Below are 20,634 nucleotides of genomic sequence, written 5' to 3'. Positions count from 1 at the left end.
GTTGGTGGGAAGGATCCATATGGCACAGGCTGTGAAGCAGGCATTGAGATGAGGGGTATCATGTTTGGCAGCGTGTTCAACAACAGGGTGGTCCACTTGTTTGTTGGCCACAGTTTGTCGGTGGCCATTCATGCGGACAGGCAGCTTGTTGGTTGTCATGCCTACACAGAATGCTGCACTGTGGTTGCAGCTTAGCTTGTAAATCACATGATTGGTTTCACAGGTAGCCCTGCCTTTGATGGGATAGGTGATGTTAGTGACCGGACTAGAGTAGGTGGTGGTAGGAGGATGTATGTGACAGGTCTTGCATCTAGAACATTTCTCATTTCAGGGCACAATGAGAGGTAATCGAAACCCTGGCGGAGAATGTAATTCAGTTGCTCCAGTCGTGGATGGTACTGAGTTAAGAGGGGAATGCTCCTCTGTGGCTGGACTGTGGGACTTTAGGAGGTGCTGCGAGACTGGAAAGGCAAGGCATGGGAGACTAGTTTTTGTACAAGGATGGGAGGATAATTACGGTCAGTGAAGGCTTCAGTAAGACCCTCGGTATATTTTGAGAGGGACTGCTCGTCACTGCAGATGCAACGACCACGGGTGGCTAGGCTGTACAGATGGGACTTCTTGGTATGGAATGGATGGCAGCTGTCGAAGTGGAGGTATTGCTGGTGGTCAGTAGGTTTGATATGGACGGAGGTACTGATGTAGCCATCTCTGAGGTGCAGGTCAACATCTAGGAAGGTGGCTTGTTGGATTGAGTAGGACTAGGTGAAGCAAATGGGGGAGAAGTTGTTGAGGTTGTGGAGGAATGTGAATAAGGTGTCCTCACCTTCAATCCAGATAGCAAAGATGTCACAATGAATCTGAACCAGGTGACGGGTTTAGGATTCTGGGTTTTTGGGAAGGATTCCTCTAGATGGCCCATGAATAGGTTAGCATAGGATGGTGCCCATAGCCATACTGTGGATTTGTTTGTAGGTAATGCCTTCAAAGGAGAAGTAATTGTGGTGAGGATATAGTTGGTCATGGAGACTAGGAAGAAGGTAGTTGGTTTGGAATCCATAGGGCATCTGGAAAGTTACGAGGGGCATTTGAAAAGTCCGTGCAAAGTCCGAGAGATGGCACCACTAGCGCGTATCGAGGTAATGTTTAGTTAGTAGCATCTTTGGAAAGAATGCACACAAAGTTTCAGCAATATTGGACTGTTTCTTTGTGTTTGGCATTCATGTGAATCAAGGAAGTCGAGTGACTGTCAAAAAAATGGACGAAAAAGAATTTTGTGTGGTGATTAACAATTACATTATGAAAGGCAAAACGCCTCAGGAGACTAAAGAGAAGCTTGATAAACATTACGGTGGCTCTGCACCTTCGATTAGAACAGTTTATAAGTGGTTTCAAAAATTTCGGAGTGGCCATTAGGGCACAAGTGATGCTGAACATTCTGGACACCCTGTGGAGGTGTCGACTCCAGAAATCATTGATAAAATCCATGATATGGTGATGGACAACAGAAGAGTTAAGGTGTGTGAGATTGCTAGTGCTGTGGGCATCTCGAATGAATGGGTACCGTATTTACTTGAATCTAAGCCCCACTCGAATCCAAGCCGCACCTGAAAAATTAGATTCGAAATAGAGGGGAAAAAAAATTTCCCGACTCTAAGCCGCACCTCAAATTTGAGACTCGAAATTCAACGGGAGAGAAAAGTTTTAGGCCGCACCTCAAAATCGAAACGAAGTTTCCATTGTAATATGAGACACAATTTAAGTCGAATGAATGACGATACAGCTACAGTAGTTTGGTTCGAGTTGTAAGCTTAGCAGTTAAGCTTTACCAGGTAGCCATTGCTATGGGTCAGGCGGTCCATCCATATTTATACGGGTACCCTTCCTTTTTCACGTGCTTCGTCTGGTTTGAATCGATTGCTTATTTTGCTTTGATCTGATAAGTGCCGTTTTCTTTGTTATAGGTGTTTACGTCACTCTAAGCTGAAAATGCATCACTGTACTGTGTCATGCATTGTTTGTTACATTCTGATAGTGCGTGTTTACGGCCTGTCGCCGTTCACAGCATGGCTTGCTTTTGTGCACACTACCGCCGCTTACGATTTTTTTTTTTTAAAAAAAAAACAAAAAAAAAAAACACAGGAATCTTCTCATTAGTGAAACAATGGCAAGAGACTGCTATTTGTTGTTACTTACACTGCTGCTTTCTTTGATAATGATCAACAAGAACTAAATAATAGACTGCGTATGATAGAACATGTTCTGAACGAGAGTTAGGCGAAAATTTTTCTCCGTTTGAAAATATTTGCGGCCGCTTCTTTAGTACATCAAATTCTGCACAGAAATTGAGTCACCTTAGATTTAAAAATCTAGTCAATTGCCGTGCTTCATATCTGACTGTATCACTATTAGGCATAAGAATAATATGAAGAGATGAAATCTGAGGAAGACGACGATAGTGGAAGGCGAAAACTCAATAAAATTGGTGAGAAGTCGCAAGGGTCAAAGTACAGCATAACTAACTAATAATCACGAGAAAGAAAACTGGCATTCTAGGGATCGGAGCGTGGAATGTCAGATCCCTTAATCGGGCAGGTAGGTTAGAAAATTTAAAAAGGGAAATGGATAGGTTAAAGCTAGATATAGTGGGAATTAGTGAAGTTCGGTGGCAGGAGGAACAAGACTTTCGGTCAGGTGAATACAGGGTTATAAATACAAAATCAAATAGGGGTAATGCAGGAGTAGGTTTTTAATAATGAATAAAAAATAGAAGTGCGGGTAAGCTGCTACAAACAGCATAGTGAACGCATTATTGTGGCCAAGATAGATATGAAGCCCATGCCTACCACAGTAGTACAAGTTTATATGCCAACTAGCTCTGCAGATGATGAAGAAATTAATGAAATGTATGATGAGATAGAAGAAATTATTCAGGTGGTGAAGGGAGACGAAAATTTAATAGTCATGGGTGACTGGAATTCGAGAGTAGGAAAAGGGAGAGAGGGAAACATAGTGGGTGAATATGGATTTGGGGGAGAGAAATGAAAGAGGAAGCCGCCTTGTAGAATTTTGCACAGAGCATAACTTAGTCATAGCTAACACTTGGTTCAAGAATCATAAAAGAAGGTTGTATACCTGAAAGAATCCTGGTGATACTAGAAGGTATCAGATAGATTATATAATGGTAAGGCAGAGATTTAGGAACCAGGTTTTAAATTGTAAGACATTTTCAGGGGCAGATGTGGACTCTGACCACAATCTATTGGTTATGAACTGTAGATTAAAACTGAAGAAACTGCAAAAAGGTGGGAATTTAAGGAGATGGAACCTGGATAAACTGACTAAACCAGAGGTTGTACAGAGTTACAGGGAGAGCATAAGGGAACAATTGACAGGAATGGGAGAAAGAAATACAGTAGAAGAAGAATGGGTAGCTCTGAGCACAATAATGCGTGAAGGCAGCAGAGGATCAAGTAGGTAAAAAGACGAGGGCTAGTAGAAACCCTTGGGCAACAGAAGAAATATTGAATGTAATTGATGAAAGGAGAAAATATAAAAACGCAGTAAATGAAGCAGGCAAAAAGGAATACAAACGTTTCAGAAATGAGATCGACAGGAAGTGCAAAATGGCTAAGCAGGGATGGCTAGAGGACAAATGTAAGGATGTAGAGGCTTATCTCACTAGGGGTAAGATAGATACTGCCTACAGAAAAATTAGAGACTTTTGGAGAAAGGAGAACCATTTGCATGAATATCATGAGCTTTGATTGAAACCCAGTTCTAAGCAAAGAAGGGAAAGCAGAAAGGTGGAAGGAGTATATAGAGGGTCTATACAAGGGCGATATACTTGAAGACAATATTATGGAAATGGAATAGAATGTAGATGAAGATGAAATGGGAGATATGATACTGCATGAAGAGTTTGACAGAGCACTGAAAGACCTGAGTCGAAATAAGGCCCCCGGAGTAGACAACATTTAATTAGAACTACTGAAGGCCTTGGGAGAGCCAGTCCTGACAAAACTCTACCATCTGTATGAGACAGGTGAAATACCCTCAGACTTCAAGAAGAATATAATAATTCCAATCCCAAAGAAAGCAGGTGCTGACAGATGTGAAAATTACCGAACAATCAGTTTAATAAGTCACCGCTGCAAAATACTAATGCGAATTATTTACAGACGAATGGAAAAACTGATAGAAGCTGACCTCCCGGAAGATCAGTTTGGATTCCGTAGAAATGTTGGAACACTGACCCTACGACTTATCTTAGAAGTAAGATTAAGGAAAGGCAAACCTACGTTTCTAGCATTTGTAGACTTAGAGAAAGCTTTTGACAATGTTGACTGGAATACTCTCTTTCAAATTCTGAAGGTGGCAGGGGTAAAATACAGGGAGCGAAAGGCTATTTACAATTTGTACAGAAACCAGATGGCAGTTACAAGAGTCGAGGGACATGAAAGAGAAGCAGTGATTGGGAAGGGAGTGAGACAGGATTGTAGCCTGTCCTCGATGTTATTCAGTCTGTATATTGAGCAAGCAGTAAAGGAAACAAAAGAAAAATTCGGAGTAGGTATTAAAATCCATGGAGAAGAAATAAAAACTTTGAGGTTCGCCGATGACATTGCAATTCTGTCAGAGACAGCAAAGGACTTGGAAGAGCAGTTGAACGGAATGGACAGTGTCTTGAAAGGAGGATATAAGATGAACATCAACAAAAGCAAAACGAGGATAATGGAATGTGGTCGAATTAAGTCGGGTGATGCTGAGGGAATTAGATTAGGAAATGAGACACTTAAAGTAGTAAAGGGGTTTTGCTATTTGGGGAGCAAAATAACTGATGATGGTCGAAGCAGAGAGGATATAAAATGTAGACTGGCAATGGCAAGGAAAGCGTTTCTGAAGAGGAGAAATTTGTTAACATTGAGTATAGATTTAAGTGTCAGGAAGTCGTTTCTGAAAGTATTTGTATGGAGTGTAGCCATGTATGGAAGTGAAACATGGGCTATAAATAGTTTGGACAAGAAGAGAATAGAAGCTTTCAAAATGTGGTGCTACAGAAGAATGCTGAAGATTAGATGGGTAGATCACATACCTAATGAGGAGGTATTGAATAGGATTGGGGAGAAGAGGAGTTTGTGGCACAACTTGACAAGAAGAAGGGACCGGTTGGTAGGACATGTTCTGAGGCATCAAGGGATCACAAATTTAGCATCGGCGGGCAGCGTGGAGGGTAAAAATTGTAGAGGGCGGCCAAGATATGAATACACTAAACAGATTCAGAAGGATGTAGGTTGCAGTAAGTACTGGGAGATGAAGAAGCTTGCACAGAATAGAGTAGCATGGAGAGCTGCATCAAACCAGTCTCAGGACTGAAGACCACAACAACAACAATAAATATGTGTATATTACTGTGGGTAGCAGGTTTGAGGGCAGATAAGCATAAGGGGGACGGCAGATGTGACTGGATGAGGTGGATTTAGTGGGTGCAAACAGGAATAGAATGGGGAAAGTGGGGGGGGGGGGGGGGGGTGCGAGAGGTTGGTAGTTACAGATGTAAGATCGTGTGACACCAGAAAAGTGCGGGAGATAATACGCAAAAGTACGGGAATTGACACAGGGTGCATGATCAGTTCGAAGGTATAGGCTTCATTATATCGGCGGGAGTAATGTGTGACCTAAGATGTTGCCCTAAAAATCAGCGTGGTCTTGAGGCCGTCTGTTGCACGTGGCCGAGGCGGTTGATACAGTGTGGCTCGTAAGTAGAGTATGCAGTGCGGTTCATAAGGCAACAGGAGAAACACAGGAAAGAAAAGAAAGAAGGAAATCCAGGATGGAATGTAACAATACCAGAGAAGGAAAGTTGCTACTCACCACATAGTGGAGATGCTGAGAAGTCGCAATAGGCACAACAAAATGATTCACACAATTATAGCTTTTGGCCATTAAGGCCTTTGTCAGCAGTACGTACAACACACACACACACACACACACACACACACACACACACACACACACATCATGCAAACGCAACTTGGACACATATCTGCAGTCTCGGAGAGCTGAAACCACAGTGCGAGCAGCAGCACCAGTGCATGAAAAAGATGACGTGGTTCAGTCACAATCTACATCCAGTTCAGTGAAGGCAAGCCTGTAAAGTTTTTGATCATCAGAAAGGCCCTCTCATTAGCAGCCCCATGGGCTCTTAAGGCCAGCATCCCATAACTAGTTTCGAACAGTTTACGAGTACCCACGCAAACTGATTACATTCTTTAGTTGGATGGCATTTAAAAATGGATGTTCCATATAGATGTCAACTAACACATTGTCCTGCTGAAGCATTGACAGGTACCCTAAGCCAGACCCTTGAAGCTGATGAACAACCCCTGTCTGTCTCCACCACTTCATCCACTTCTGGGTGCAGTGAGGTGGAAAACCGCACTGAAACCATCATATTGGATGAGTGTCAGGACACTTCTCTCACAGCCTGCATATACTGAGACATCCTGGCCGTAAACGACTTTCATATACCCATTTGTGGCACACTGTGTTATATGTTTGGCATCTCTCGCCTATATTAGTGTTACACTTGCAACACATCAACAAACAATACATGTACAAAATATGGCGTTTGGGTAGGGGGGGGGGGGGGGGGGGGGCTAGGCGGCTAGTATTTATACAAACTATGGCATGCTTGTTGATTTGATGCCCCAGAAGTCACATACTCCATTTATCTTGGCACTGCCCAGGTGTCGTGTGTTACAGCACAACTGTTGGTCATTGACTGAATGGTCATGCTGATATACGGAGACAGGCAGGGCGGTAAAACACTGTGCCAGCTGATTATGGCAAGCAGCATGTTTACAGCAGTGAGCCCTTGCCTGGGCTCGCGCCACTACTCTTTCCTCTTAGAAGAATTCAGCCCTCCAAATTCCTTGCTATGGTAAAACCTGTAATTATGTTGAGTCTTTGGCTCAAACTGTTTACAGGAGTTCACTCGCAACTTTTCAGCAGCTGAGCTGCTTCCTTAAGAATGCCGACTTTATTCAGTTGATTATCAAACCTGATACTGTAACTCTTAACTATCGTGTTGTACTTAAATAACTCTGTGACCCCTACCCTTTGAAAAGAGGTGGCTTTACTTGCACCCACTTCCTTAGGACATTCACACACAGGCTTCTCCATACAGAACAGGTTGAGCTTCCTTCCCTAGATATCCCCACACTACAGTGTAGGAGTGGATTATGTAGCACTTAAATTGGCATTCTGTACTTGCTGGGGTATTTGTATCTGAACCTCTAACCAGGTTCCATCCTTAGTTACGTTATCAGTCATATGGTAATACAGTGGTAAAGAATCATCCTCTAGTGCCATTTAATGATTCCAAAGATGCCAGTAACCCATCCTGAGCCTCCCATAGTCTATCAAGAAACTGTTCCTGGGTAAAAATTCTGAGGTCAAGTCCCCACAGGTAGCATGAATGAGTGCTTCATGCAGCTTGGCAACATCAAGGCAAGCGTGTGTGAGAGTTTGAAGGAGCCTCGCAGTGGTCAGCTTGGTGTCAGTAACATCTATCACGGTCTCAGTAATGCTCAGGTCTTAGTTCACCGTGGCCGTTGCCTCCTGGATGTGAGATGCTAATGTAGTGGCCAAAGTGCAAAGGTGCTGAGTATTATTAACCATATTTTTCTCAAGGCTTGGTAACTTTGTGATATGTAGCTGGTTCCCTCATTATCCTTTGTCTGTCCATAACTGGTGTAAAATGGAGTTCGCTTTTTCCAGACCTTCTGCGTGAGCTGCACCAGAGGCTGTTTTCAAAAACCGCCCTTGTGCATCCATCCACCCTCTTTTTCTGCCAAAGCCGGATTTGTGGTACACAGTCTGAAGAAGTTGAACCCAAAGTCAGTCACTCAAAAGAGGACTGTAACAATTAGTAATTTTCTTGAGAGTAGATCGGCACCAGTTGTCCTGAATGATGAATTGTAGCTTCCCCTACTTAGTTTTTCACTACTTGGGCAATAAAGACCATCCTTAACTTCCATCAGCGGTTGGATATTACCAAATCTGATTGCCAAGTGTACAGATGCTGTCATCCAGTGCACATACTTTAAGGGTTCCCACCACCCCAAAGCTGCTAAAAAGGCACAAGGACATCATTATATCAATGCCTCTTGGTCTCCCATTCCCTGTTGACTGATATTTGATGATTTTAAGCTGTGCTGTCATCTGTCATCCTCCAAACATTGTCCCTAGGTTACATCTGGATTGCATCCTAGAGGTAGAGGATACTCAGTTTCCTTGCTAGTCCACCCTAAAATCTTAGGGCATACAAACCTAGGTAGGATTAACCACAAGGATAATATGCTCATTGCTGTAGGCCTTACCTCTTCCCCCTATCACTTCCCTTTCTCCTTTGGAGGAAACTGATGGTAATTGAGGGAGAACGTCAACCCTTAAGTGAACTTGACCCACATGCATCCTAGTGGTAAGGGTCAGGAGTTATTTTTAAACGGACTGAGGATGTCAAATAGGTCAAGGCCTGTGGTATCGCATAATCAATTAGTCTTTTTTTTTCCCCCCTAAATGTGGGGATTGGTCAATATTGCCCATTGCCAAATGACGAACTTGGGCAGCCAGGCTTTTTCTTCTTGTGCACCTTCTTGCCTCTCTAGGGCTTTTGTATTTGCTTCACAAATAATTCTGTGATATGTTGTCTCTTGGTTCATCGACCTCTGTGCCTTTCTAAGACAGAATTGTGGGCCTCCATCAACCTCTTGTCTTGTAACCTTGCCGACACAACGGGTCGTCCACACTTTGTTTGCTAAAGATCCTACCATCACACAAAACTTAATTTGTGTCATAAATTTGTGACAGTCTTGGTCAGTGGCCTGAGTCTTTTATCATTGATCTGCCAATGTGCTCCACCCCACAAAATGAAGGGCTCAGTCCATCTGCTTTACAGTGCACTTTCCCAGGGTTGTTGTATCACTTCGAAGTCATATTCACTAAGTCCATTGAGTTAAGCAGCAAATTGGATCCTTAAGGTCCATAAGCCATTTTAAAGCTGTGTGAACCATTAAATGTTCGAAGCACCTTACATATAAGTAACAAACAGAAATGCATGATAACAGAAATCACATTGATCTCCTTTTTCGTGGTTATTCATGGTTATTTAGTTGCTTGCAAGCACAGGGTATCGGCTACTCTGTTCCATCTATTTCCTGGCTTAATGCACACTATAAGATAAGGAGCGATTGCTAGCATCACAAGATAATATGAATTGTTTATGATTATCTGGGAAAGCAAGGACGGGACTAGTGGTGTCTGAACCACACAGAGGCTTCTTCGCAATCTGGAGTCCAGTGAAAGTTTATAATCTTTTTCAACAGATGTATGAGGGATCTTGGCACTTCTGCAAATTTTGGCACTAACTTCCTGTAATAATTAGCTAAACACAAAAAAGACTGAAACAGTGTTTCCATACCAGCAGTAGGAAAGTATTGCATGGCTTACACAAGCCAGTGGTCTATTTACACACCACCCTGGGCAATATTATGGCCATTCTTACCAGTAATATGGTCCAAATAGTAAAATTCCTTCAATACAAAAGGCCTCTTTTCCAAAAGTACCAGGACACTACAACTACTTGTCCTCACAGATTTTTGACAAATTTATGGTATAAAAAGAGGGCTTGGCCAGAAATAAGTGACAGAACTGGGAGCTCCAGATGGCCAAGTATTTAAAAAATGTAGCATTTTGGTATGAGTTGGGCAAATCATGAGCAATGTATGTTAGTGTAGCTTCCAGGCAGTAGTTGGCAGTGGAAAGAGTCCAGAATGGTACCACAGGTCATGGGTTTGAGGTATTATAAGGAAACCTATCTTTTTATGTGTTCAATTTTTATTTTCCTTACACTGCAAATAAACTGAAAAATGCCCAGTATACCTTATTTTTTAATATAAGACAGTGGAAAATTTGTGCAAATAAGTTTCAAAGAAGGGATGGTAAGGCATGCACATGCTATATATTACCCATTTTTACAATTACATGGTGGTTTTAAAGTTACTATAGAAAAAGAAACTTGGTTTACATTCATAAAAGGTTCTATCTCATCCCACAGTTAGGCAGCAAACCACTTGTAACGGATAATTCCACCAGATATTGGCTGGGATAGCTCATGATAAAAAATCGAATATATTTTGATGCAGTCTTCTCAGGATTTAGTTTCTTCTTCTCTCTTGATAAGATAAGAGCTGTTTTGAGTTTCTTGATCAAAATATTGACCTGATAACAAAAAAATGGAGTGTTCCTGCATAGGGACTCAGTCCTGTGGCCATCGAATCCTGTGGCCATCGGACTACTCATCTATACGCTTTCTGCTGCACAACCACTGCCTGGAAACTGTACTAACATAAATGGCTCATGACTTGCCCAACCCGTGCCAAAATACTATTTTTTCTTAACACATGGCCATCTGGAGCTGTCACTTTCATTTCTGGTCAAGCTCTTCACATACCATAAATATGCACAAAATCAGTGGTGCTGAGTTGGAGTGGTCCCGTAGTTAGTGTCATTTGTGCTGGTCATAATCAACTTGAGATGTACAGTAATGTACCACAAGCTCTCGGATGTTCTTGCAAGACACTATACATTGGTTTGGTTTCAGGCCCCTTAGCACTCCATCTAACTAGTGCTGGAACGTAGCCAACACATTCTTCAATCCAAATCGCATTCGGTGGTGTTGGCAGTGACTGGATGGAACAGTAACTGCAGTCTTAGGTCGAATCTCTGGTAATACCTCCAACTGATGGTACCCACTTTGCAAATCTATTTTTGTAAACTAATGCCATTACTCAAGATTCTCTAAAGTTTTGTGGTGTTTGGCATTTGGTCAGCATCCATGGCCATACCAGTAGCCGCAACAGAACGTGTAGGCCTTACTGCCATCTGAGCTTTTCTCAGTACAATTGCTATTGGTGCTGCTTCCTCCACCCCCTACGTCACTGCTCTTCCAAGGGATCTCTTTTATAGGCACATCTCAGAGCTGTTGATGTATATTCTCCCATCACCTGTTGGAGCTGATGTGGAACTCATTATGGTTTCCTGTACACCAGGATTCATTCCCAGTGGGAATCCATGCTGCATTATCGTCATATTTGTCCATAGCCCAGGAGTGTTGAGTGTTAAATGAGCCTACATATTTCTGTAATAGCTTTTCATCTCCTCCGTATCATTTCATTGCAAATGTGATACCTTTCCTGAAGATAGTTCCGAGTTAAAGTACTTTATATTGAAATCCCTATCCAACCCTTCATACTTCAGCTCTTGTTGTTTGGCTGTCAGTTCACCTCGTGATAGCTCCAGTTCCATTGACTGAATATTGAGTATACTGATGGGCATTATCTGTCTTTCAGCAACAACCAAAAAAGTTTGAATAGCGGAAAAAATTTGTGTAGTTGCAAATTTTTGTACGGTAGTACGAGGGAGTTCATGAAAAACATACTAAAAATCCTGACAGGTGAGGTGTGAGTGTGGGGGATGGGAAGGAGAGGATCTTTCCCAGTACAAAGTTAAACCAAATTAAATCTCGTACAAAAAAGATCCTTTCCATTTTTTCTTTAAGTTAAATAGTTTCTGCATTGCTAGAGACAAGAAAACTGTAGATTATTAAAAACAGTGTTTTAATGGCATAAAATTAATGTCTATTTTTAAAGGAAATATTAAATGTATGTTTGACGTCTAAGAGCAGTAGAGTCATATTAAGTGAGAAATTGTGTTCTGGGAGTGAAACAGGGTGGGGGATAATGGGATGGAGGGTACACACCTGAAGGAAAACAAGTCGTCAAATTGTGATCATGCACTACATCTTAGGTCTTCAAACTGAAGAGCGAGCAGACAATTCCTCGTTCAGTCTACCCCACTGTGTCACAAAAAACTACTACAGGGTATTTGACAAAGTTGTACTGATCCTTCCGCAGCTCGCATTGTAGATCACTTGCGACACAGTTCCCAAAAATGTCAGGTGATGTTTATTTTGCACGGTGTGTGCTGATACTAATGGAATACAGATATGAATTACTAATAATACTGACACAAGAAGCACATATGGACAGATTTTACATATACCTTCGCACTCTCTTCTACACTGCTAGAGGGGTCTTAGTCATCCTGAACGTCAGGTGCAGTGTTCATCTGGGTATGAGAGTTTCTCCCTCCATCATTTGCTGTCCAGTTCCCTTATGTAAGTAGACAAAATATTTTCATTGAACCCATGTTTATATAGTGGAGTTATTTTCAGTTTATTAACGGAATGCTTATTTACAGCCAATTAGTGAGATTTTGTGTAATTTCGAAGTGTGATGATGTTGGTGACCTATGTAGGAATGGGATTGGATTGATAAATGTGGCACCTTCCTTGTAACTGTTTATTATTGAGAGTGTGTTATAAAGCCATGTAACAGTATTATAGTCACTTGGCAGTGAATTAATGAATGGCAAGAAAGGTACCACACTTCTCTCACCATTGACTGTGTTACTGGTAGACTGCATAAATTTCTTCCATCAGAAACTGGTGGCACTTGTAGAGTGTGCTACATTGAGTGGTGTCACAGACCAGACATCCACAGTAAATCTTGCGATATCTTATTAGCAGGAGGTCTGATGGAATGGGACTGATCATGCTCAAGCCTTGAAGAGTAATCTGCTGCAATGCATTGCTTACCTTATGTTGAAATATTTAAGTGTCATAACACCGAGGTGATCTACTTTCTTTGAAGAGGGCGCCAGTATAAGCCTCTGGCCCTCTTTGAATGTTGAGATGATGCATCTGATACTCCTCTTGCTATTAAAAGTATTCCAGCTATTGTTAGTGGAGGCAGTGAAATCCACATTATAAAATTTATATTGACAACATGTTACACTTGGTGCAGGCTCTACAGTGTGGCAGACAGCTGACAGCTCCAGATGCTGAGCTTTTTTACATAATAGCTCACTTAATAACTGAAAATAAATACTCATGTAATACACTGAAAATAGCTCCAATATAGGAACACAAGCTCAAAGAACTTATTTTGCCTACTCGCATAAGAGAGCTGGACAAGGGATACTAGAGTGCTTTAGTCTGTAGACTGAAAAGTGAGCAGTGCCCATTGTGGGAGTAGTTGCCTTTCCTAGAACAACATTACACCTGCCATACATGATGGCTAAGAATCAGTTATCCCTCCAGTAGTGTAGAACATTGTACAGATATTAAAGTCCAAAACGTCGATGTATGAAAGGGCAGTATAACTTTGTGAAACTCCATATTGTTGCTTCTTATGATAAAGTGGGGTAGAAAGAGTGGGGAGTCACTTACTTGCTCTTAAGTCTTACAAATGAAGGAAGTGCATGACCACAACCTAGTGACTTTCCATCCTTCACACTCACTTCTTCCTTCCACCCTCATCTTTTCTCCTTGTACTTCCCCAGATCAAAATTTACACCTTAATATGGCTCTAGTGCACTTCGATGTGGTATACACATTAAAAATTTGTTTTAACCCACTTAACAATAAACATTAATTTCATACTATTAAAAAACAATTTTTAATAATCTGACATATTTCCATCCCCTGCAATGTGGAAACTATTAGCCCCAGAGAAAAAATTAATAGGAATTTTTTTGTAGGAAATTTAATGAAGTGTAATTTTAAACTGGAAACACTTTCACTAGAAGCTGCAGTTGAATTATTAAAAAGGGAGGGGGGACTCTAAATAACCCACCCCCACGCTCACACCCCACCAGCAGAATTTTTTGTATGTTGTTCATGGAACTTCCTCCTATGACTGGACAAAAATTTGGTACTACACAAATTTTTCTCATAATTTTCCTTCATTGACTGGACTACTTGTCTAGGTCCTCATATTCTGCCATTTTTTTTTTTATTGTTATACAGAAAGTATTAATTGGCACATCTGCATTTACATCTGCTCAGACTAGCTTCCTTGTACCTTCTAGTACCCTATCTCAAGCCACATTTCTATCACTATTAGGCTGCCCAGCTCTACTATGTGCCATTCCAGATTGATTTTGGCAATATCTTTACACACAAAATCCAGAAAAAGTGTGACAATGCAGCTACTGCCAACTCAACAAGTATTTCCACACAAGCCCGGAAGTATTTCCCTCCCACTCTGACCCTTCTCCACTTGGTCTACAATGAAACTGATTCAAAGTCCTTATCCCAACTACATCCTGAGTTGCTACAGATACGTGTGATCGGTGCGAGACCTAATCCGCAATCACCTTGTACCCGTGGAATCCTGCACTGCCTTTCCCATTCTGAGAGTAAAATTCACTTAAACCTCCCACACTGAGGTTTTCTACAGTCTTGTTGATTGTGACTAGTCTGACTACATCTATGCACTCCTTTCATATGTCTAGTCACCGCATCTATTTCTTCTAAAGCTGTCACAATTGTCACAACTTCATTTAATGACTTTAGAAAATCTATCTGCAATTTTACAGGACATACAACTGCAAAACCTACAAGAATGCCTTTGACATACTCTGCTCTGTCTCTTGAGGAATGGCCATGTTGGCATTGTCATTATGACCTCACGAGTATTAATATTGAACTTCCTAATTCAGTCAACAAATCTTTCCATGGACTCTCCTTGCATCTGAGTTACACTATTGAGATGCTCATGATAATACCTAGAGGTACTTTTCTCCTGTATTGTTCCAACAGTCCTCCCTGCAAGTTCTGGACAGAACAAGTATTTCCACAGTTTCTCATGGTGTACGCCCTTGCATTTCATGTTAACTTCAACCAAGCTATACTCAATAATTGTTCATTGTTCCATTCCCCCTATCTTTGCACCCATAAGTAAATTACCTACAAAAGTCCAAATATTTTCCCCTATTTCTTATGAAAAAGTAATCGCTAAAGAGGCTGTGGTATCATCTAGGACAGATATGGACATTCTAGGAGGTGACTGTTTCTTTCTCTCCACCTGTAACTTTTAAACTGTAGTTTGTAATTCTGCTTTATCAGCTCGCATTTGAACAATCTGATCAAACAAGTGTTGAATTGCTTCTTCAGTTGACGCCTTTAGACCAATACCATTTTGATCGCCATCTATCACTACAGGAAGAAAAAAAATTACGAAGTATAGAAAAGATAATGCTTAAAGTCAGCACTTACTTGTATCCCTCCGCTAAACACCACCGCTGAACTGCTGCTGGCATTGCTTCTCCTTGTTGATGTGGATCACGGACATCCATTGTAGCCTCCACCATTACTTTTTACACCTAATATAGGGGTGCTGGGTTCTCTGGTGGAGGTGGGTGGTCAGCAGAAGTCACAGACAGCTCAAAGATAGGTCAATTGTTTGTTTATTTTTACAATAATTCATTATAGAAGACTTGTGGGCTTCTAGTCCACAGTGCATGATGTGTGTATGAGCTTGGCTTGGATGAAGGCTGCCTTGCTAGGCTGTAAGCAAGGTGGGCTGCCTCAGCATATGGCAAATGTCCGGTGGTTGGAAACCCAGGCAAGCAGTCTTATCCAGGTGGTGGTTGAAGAATGGCAGCCTCATGGTAGAAGCCCCCAGTACAGGGGATGCCAGTTCGAAAACTCACCGATTGAATGCCCAGCTTGGCTAGGTGGCTAGTATTTATACAAGAGAGGGTGGGCTTATTGAGCAGGACATCAAATGTGTCACATACACAACATGCCGAAATGCTGCCAAAGCATCCCTGGTTATGGCAAAACTGTTACTGTCATTGACCAAACTGGATGCTGGTGTACTGAGACAGCAGCGTGTTGAAATGAAATGCTGATCCAGCTGGTTATGGCAACAAGCCTTTGCCTTGGCTTGTACTGCTATGTCACACTTTGCAGATATTGTTTTGTGTTAACTGTGCATCTAGGTGTATGATTGAATCACAACTTAGGTCTAAGAGTCATCAGTTAGCTTCTTGTCGATGTAGTACCTCTTTTGTAATCATTCAGCTTTCTGTAGCATAGCCCAAGAGAACAGAAACACATACACCATACCCCATGCCCTACCAATACTCAGTGCATGCTGTGCTTTAACAGCTCACCCATCTGACATTGTGAGGAGGGCAACAGTATGTTTTGCTTGATAGTCTACATGTATCCTGCAGTCCTCAACAAACATCAGAGGTGTACAGTCCTTGCAGGATGTAATGGTACACAATGTGTGGAATTACTCATATGTATTGCTGCTGGATACTCTCTTGTACAGCATTTCTCAAACTGTGTTCTGCGGGAAGTGTTATTCACTCCACAAAAAACTATCAATAGCATGGCAGGTTTGTTGTTCTTTTTATGATATTAATTACTTTTTAAAGTTCATTATGATTTCTGTGTTAGCAGTTAAAACTTAAAATTAATAACTGAGTAAAACAAGTTTTGAGAATATTATGAAATTGTTACTTGCTATATAATGGAGATGTTGATTCACAGATAGACACAACAAAAAGACTGCCAAACAAGTAAGCTTTCGGCCAATGGCCTACTTCTGACTTAAGCAAAACACATGCACAACTCAAACACACATGACCACCTGGACTTGAAGACCATTTGCAGCCATTCATATACTTTATGTTACCAAATAACAAAAGAATTTATGTGGATAACAATTGTTCATGATTGTTTTTAAGAACTTTCTGGACAATTGAAGCAAATGATTTGGCCACCCAGATCACCATACTTGAACCCCATCAAACATGTATGAGACATAATCAAGAGGTCAAGATCAACATACTTGAACCCCATCAAACATGTATGAGACATAATAAAGAGGTCAATTCATGCACAAAATCCTGCACTGGCAACTCTTTCGCAGTTATGGATGGCTGTAGAGGTAGCGTGGCTCAGTATCTCTGCAGAGAACTTCCAGTGACTTGTTGAGTCATGCCATCAAGTAGCTGCATTGCACTGGGCAAAAGGTGGTCTGAGGTAATATTAGGAGGTATCCCATGACTTTTGTCACCTCAGTGTATATTGTATCCAAGTCACTGATCCAGGTTATCTTCTACATGTTTTCCTTCAGTCAAGGGATGGTTCTCTGAAAGCTGCCACTGGTTTCCTGCTTCAGCCATGCTCTGTGTCTGAGTAATTTCTGTTCTTCTTTTTATTTATTATTTGGGCGATAAAAATCTCACTGTAATTCTTTCTCAGTCATTTCAGTTAACTCTGTTCCCTGTGTGGCAGAAAAAACTCCACCCTGCACATCAAACAGTAACAAAAGGATACTTAATAAAATTTTTCTAAGTTAATGAGAATTATCTGCTGCCAACTTCTGACAGTTTTGTTTGTTTTAGAGTGCCCCCATATGGATAAAATGTGGTTTGTTGCAACACAACTCCACATCTGCATAAGGGAGTATTGCTCTTACTCAGAAAAAGCTCATCGGGTTTGCCACTAGCACCCACTTAGTTCTCTACTAACATTTTTGGAGGTACTTGTGCAGCATTACTATCACATTTCATTGGAAATTCCAAGGGTAGTAGCATTAGAAGACCCTGGAAATCATTTTATTTGTGCCCCTACCATATGGACTCTTCATACAACCAGTGGCTTTCATTGTAATGACTTCTCTTCTAAACTAGCAGCAAGAATGTTTTACTGTTAAGAACAAGAGAGATAGGCCAGTACTGAGATGCGTCAAAGTATAAAAGTCCAATATGTTTACAATCAGTACACTTTGTTCAATATTTATCCAGTGAACAGTTTCATGTCTGTAATGGAACTGTGGATGGACTGTAAAAAAACCATTTACAGTTGCAGTAATCTATTTACTGGTCTCAAAAAGTTTATAGCCACAAATCTCTTAGATTTCAGAGTAGACGGAAGTCAGAGGGTGCCAAATTGGACGAATTTTCATCAGTTTCCTATTGCCAAGGCATCATTGTGGTCAGGTACAATGAAAGAGCAACTGAAACAGTTTTACCAAGAACCTTACAAATGTTCAATGTGAGCACTGTTTGTCACATGGCACACATCAAGTGTATAGCAGAGTTCTTCCCAAATGTTGATAAGTGTGTCTTCAGTGACTGTAGCAACAGCTGCTTCAATCCGGTTTCTTAATTCAGGGAGATCTGCTGGTAGCGGAGGCACATACACACAATCCTTGATGATGCACCATAGGAAAAAATCGCATGGCGTTAGGTCGGGTGAACGTGGAGGCCATGCAAAGCAAGCCCTGTCATTGGGCCCCTTGCGGCCTATCCAGCACTTGGGTACAGTGAAGTTCAACCAGTCACGTACTTCGCTATGCCAGGGAACATTTATAAGGTTCTTGGTAAAACTGTTTGAGTTGCTCTTTCATTTTACATATCATTTATAACTGTAAGTTTAATGTAATCAATATTATAAAACACCCTGTATACTTTTCATCTTTACCAAAGTATCTTCTCACATATTGTATGCCAAGTTACTCCAGGAAACTTGCTGGATATTTACTGATTAATGGTTGCCTGGCAAAGAATAAGACAATAAAAACAACTTTTTCTAATAAGAAAACACCAGCTTTGCGTTTTTTGGTTCTGGAACCACTGGTGTACTTCATTATGTCTTTCTGTAAATATATCATCCAGGTTGTTAACTATTGAAAGGGAGGACTTTTGTACGAATTTTTGTTGGTGATTAACTGTGCATAACAAAGGATTTTGTGATAATGCATTGTTAAGAAGATGCATTATCAAGAAGAGACACACAACTCTTCGAAAAAACTACATAAATAGAACTCTTCTTCAAATTGAGCTGATACTTCACCTTAGTTATTTTACAACATTTATCAACATTTCTTTGATATCAAAACAATCTTTGAAAGGGCACGGCCGACTTCCTTCCCCATCCTTCCCTAATCCGATAAGACCGATGACCTCGCTGTCTGGTCTCGTTCCCCAAACAACCAACCCAACCCAAAACAATCTTTGTGCCTAGTGAAAAAAATTTTCCTAACCTGAAATGATTAGATAAGTTCATGAGATAAAATTTCTGTTAATATACTCTACCCACCCTTGCTTTGAGTTGGGTTAAAAATATTACAAAATTCTTAATTTATTTCAGTGTTTCAGTAATACTGTCAAAGCATATTTTGTCATTTGTTCACACTCAGTCCCAACAATTCGAAGTAAAAAAAATTATTATTACTGTGAACTTCATCTGTATTATATTCTTGCATAACTGTACATGTTCAATAAATTTTATTGAAGTCTGTGTCAGATATGTTGCATACAATCGATGTTTTAGTGAAACACCGTCTGTTGTTGAAAATTGCCAACAATGATGCCAAGAAACAAAACTGATATCCTTCCTTGCAGACCAAAATCAAACTTCCTGTGTGTTTATTTATTTTTTTTAACTGAAATAGCTGTTTCTTGCTGCAGTCTTTATTTATTTTTGTTCCACATTTGTTTTGCCTTTTACATTCAGGCACCTTCAGTAGATTTAATCTGGGATAATACAATTTTGTGTTTGTATGCAAAACTTTTAGATTGCAATGCATAGTCATAAAGTAAGTTTACTGTGACTGTAACGGATTGTGGTTTTTTGAGGGTTCACAACGCTGATTGGTAGAGGAGGAACCCAGATCAGAGTGAGCATCGCAGGAACGTGATAGTACGTAAACTCGTATTGTAGTGCCCTGCTGTGTGAAGGATGCCTGTAAGAAATCCCTCCCAAGTGTGAGCCACATGCTGTTATCTGCTTCCTACTTGTGAAAGGTATAACACCTACCAAAATCTCTCTGCAAATCAAAGTGGTCTATCTTTTTGCAAATCAAAATGGTTTACAGCTAAGGTGTTACAAATAACATGTATGTTTAAGTGGTGTAGAGAATTTACTGCAGGCAGAAGGATTTGTAAAGACTGTTAGTTGACAGTGGATGAAATATCTCTTACAGGACACTCACAGAAACACTGGGACACAGGAAACTGTACACAAGAGAAGTCCCAAAACAGCTGACAGAGTGGCACAAGAAAAATTGGTTCAGTAATGCCTGTGAGTTTCCTGGACAATTTGAACTGAAAGGTGAAGATTTTCTGAGCACTATTGTGTCTGGAGATGAAACGTGGATGGCTCCATACATGCCTGAGACAAAAGACAATCGTCACAGTGGTGTCATACCAGCTCATCAACCAAAAGATTCAAAACCAAAATTTTGGACAAAATTATCACGGCTTCTTTGTTTTTGTACCAAATAGGCATCATTTTGGTCAAATTTCTGCCTCAGTGGGAGACCACCAATGTACAATAATATTTGAGACCATAAAAAAACTCTAAAAGAGCATTCAGAATAAAAGAAGGAGAATGCTGATGAGAGGAGTGTGCTTGTTGCATGACAGTGCTGGTCCTTGTACAGCTGTAGCTGCCAAGGTGCACTTGGACTCATTTAGTTGGGATGTTTTGAGCCACCTCCACATTCCCCTGACTTGACACCTTCAGATTATCATCTCCCTGAAGGAGCTGATGGGAGAGTTGTTTGAGGAGACCATAAAGAAGCTTGTGCTATGGCTCACCACATACATTGAACAGTATGGTGATTATGTGGAAAAATTGTCAATAAGTGTATCAAAAATATCCTTTAATGTTTCTTCAAACACACTTTTTCTTAAAAAAAA

At 40.8% G+C, this 20,634-nt stretch overlaps 1 protein-coding gene across 4 annotated transcripts in view; it reads left to right on the top strand.

Moving 5' to 3' along the window:
- LOC126416192 (uncharacterized) overlaps positions 1-20,634 on the top strand; it is a 206,723-nt gene that overhangs the window by 184,188 nt on the left and 1,901 nt on the right. The gene's annotated exons all lie outside the window — the stretch shown is intronic.

Source organism: Schistocerca serialis, chromosome 8 (genome assembly GCF_023864345.2).
Source record: "Schistocerca serialis cubense isolate TAMUIC-IGC-003099 chromosome 8, iqSchSeri2.2, whole genome shotgun sequence".
NCBI lineage: Eukaryota > Metazoa > Arthropoda > Insecta > Orthoptera > Acrididae > Schistocerca > Schistocerca serialis.
The sequence above is the reverse complement of the archived record's forward strand: the minus strand, read 5'-3'. Positions and strand labels throughout refer to the sequence as shown.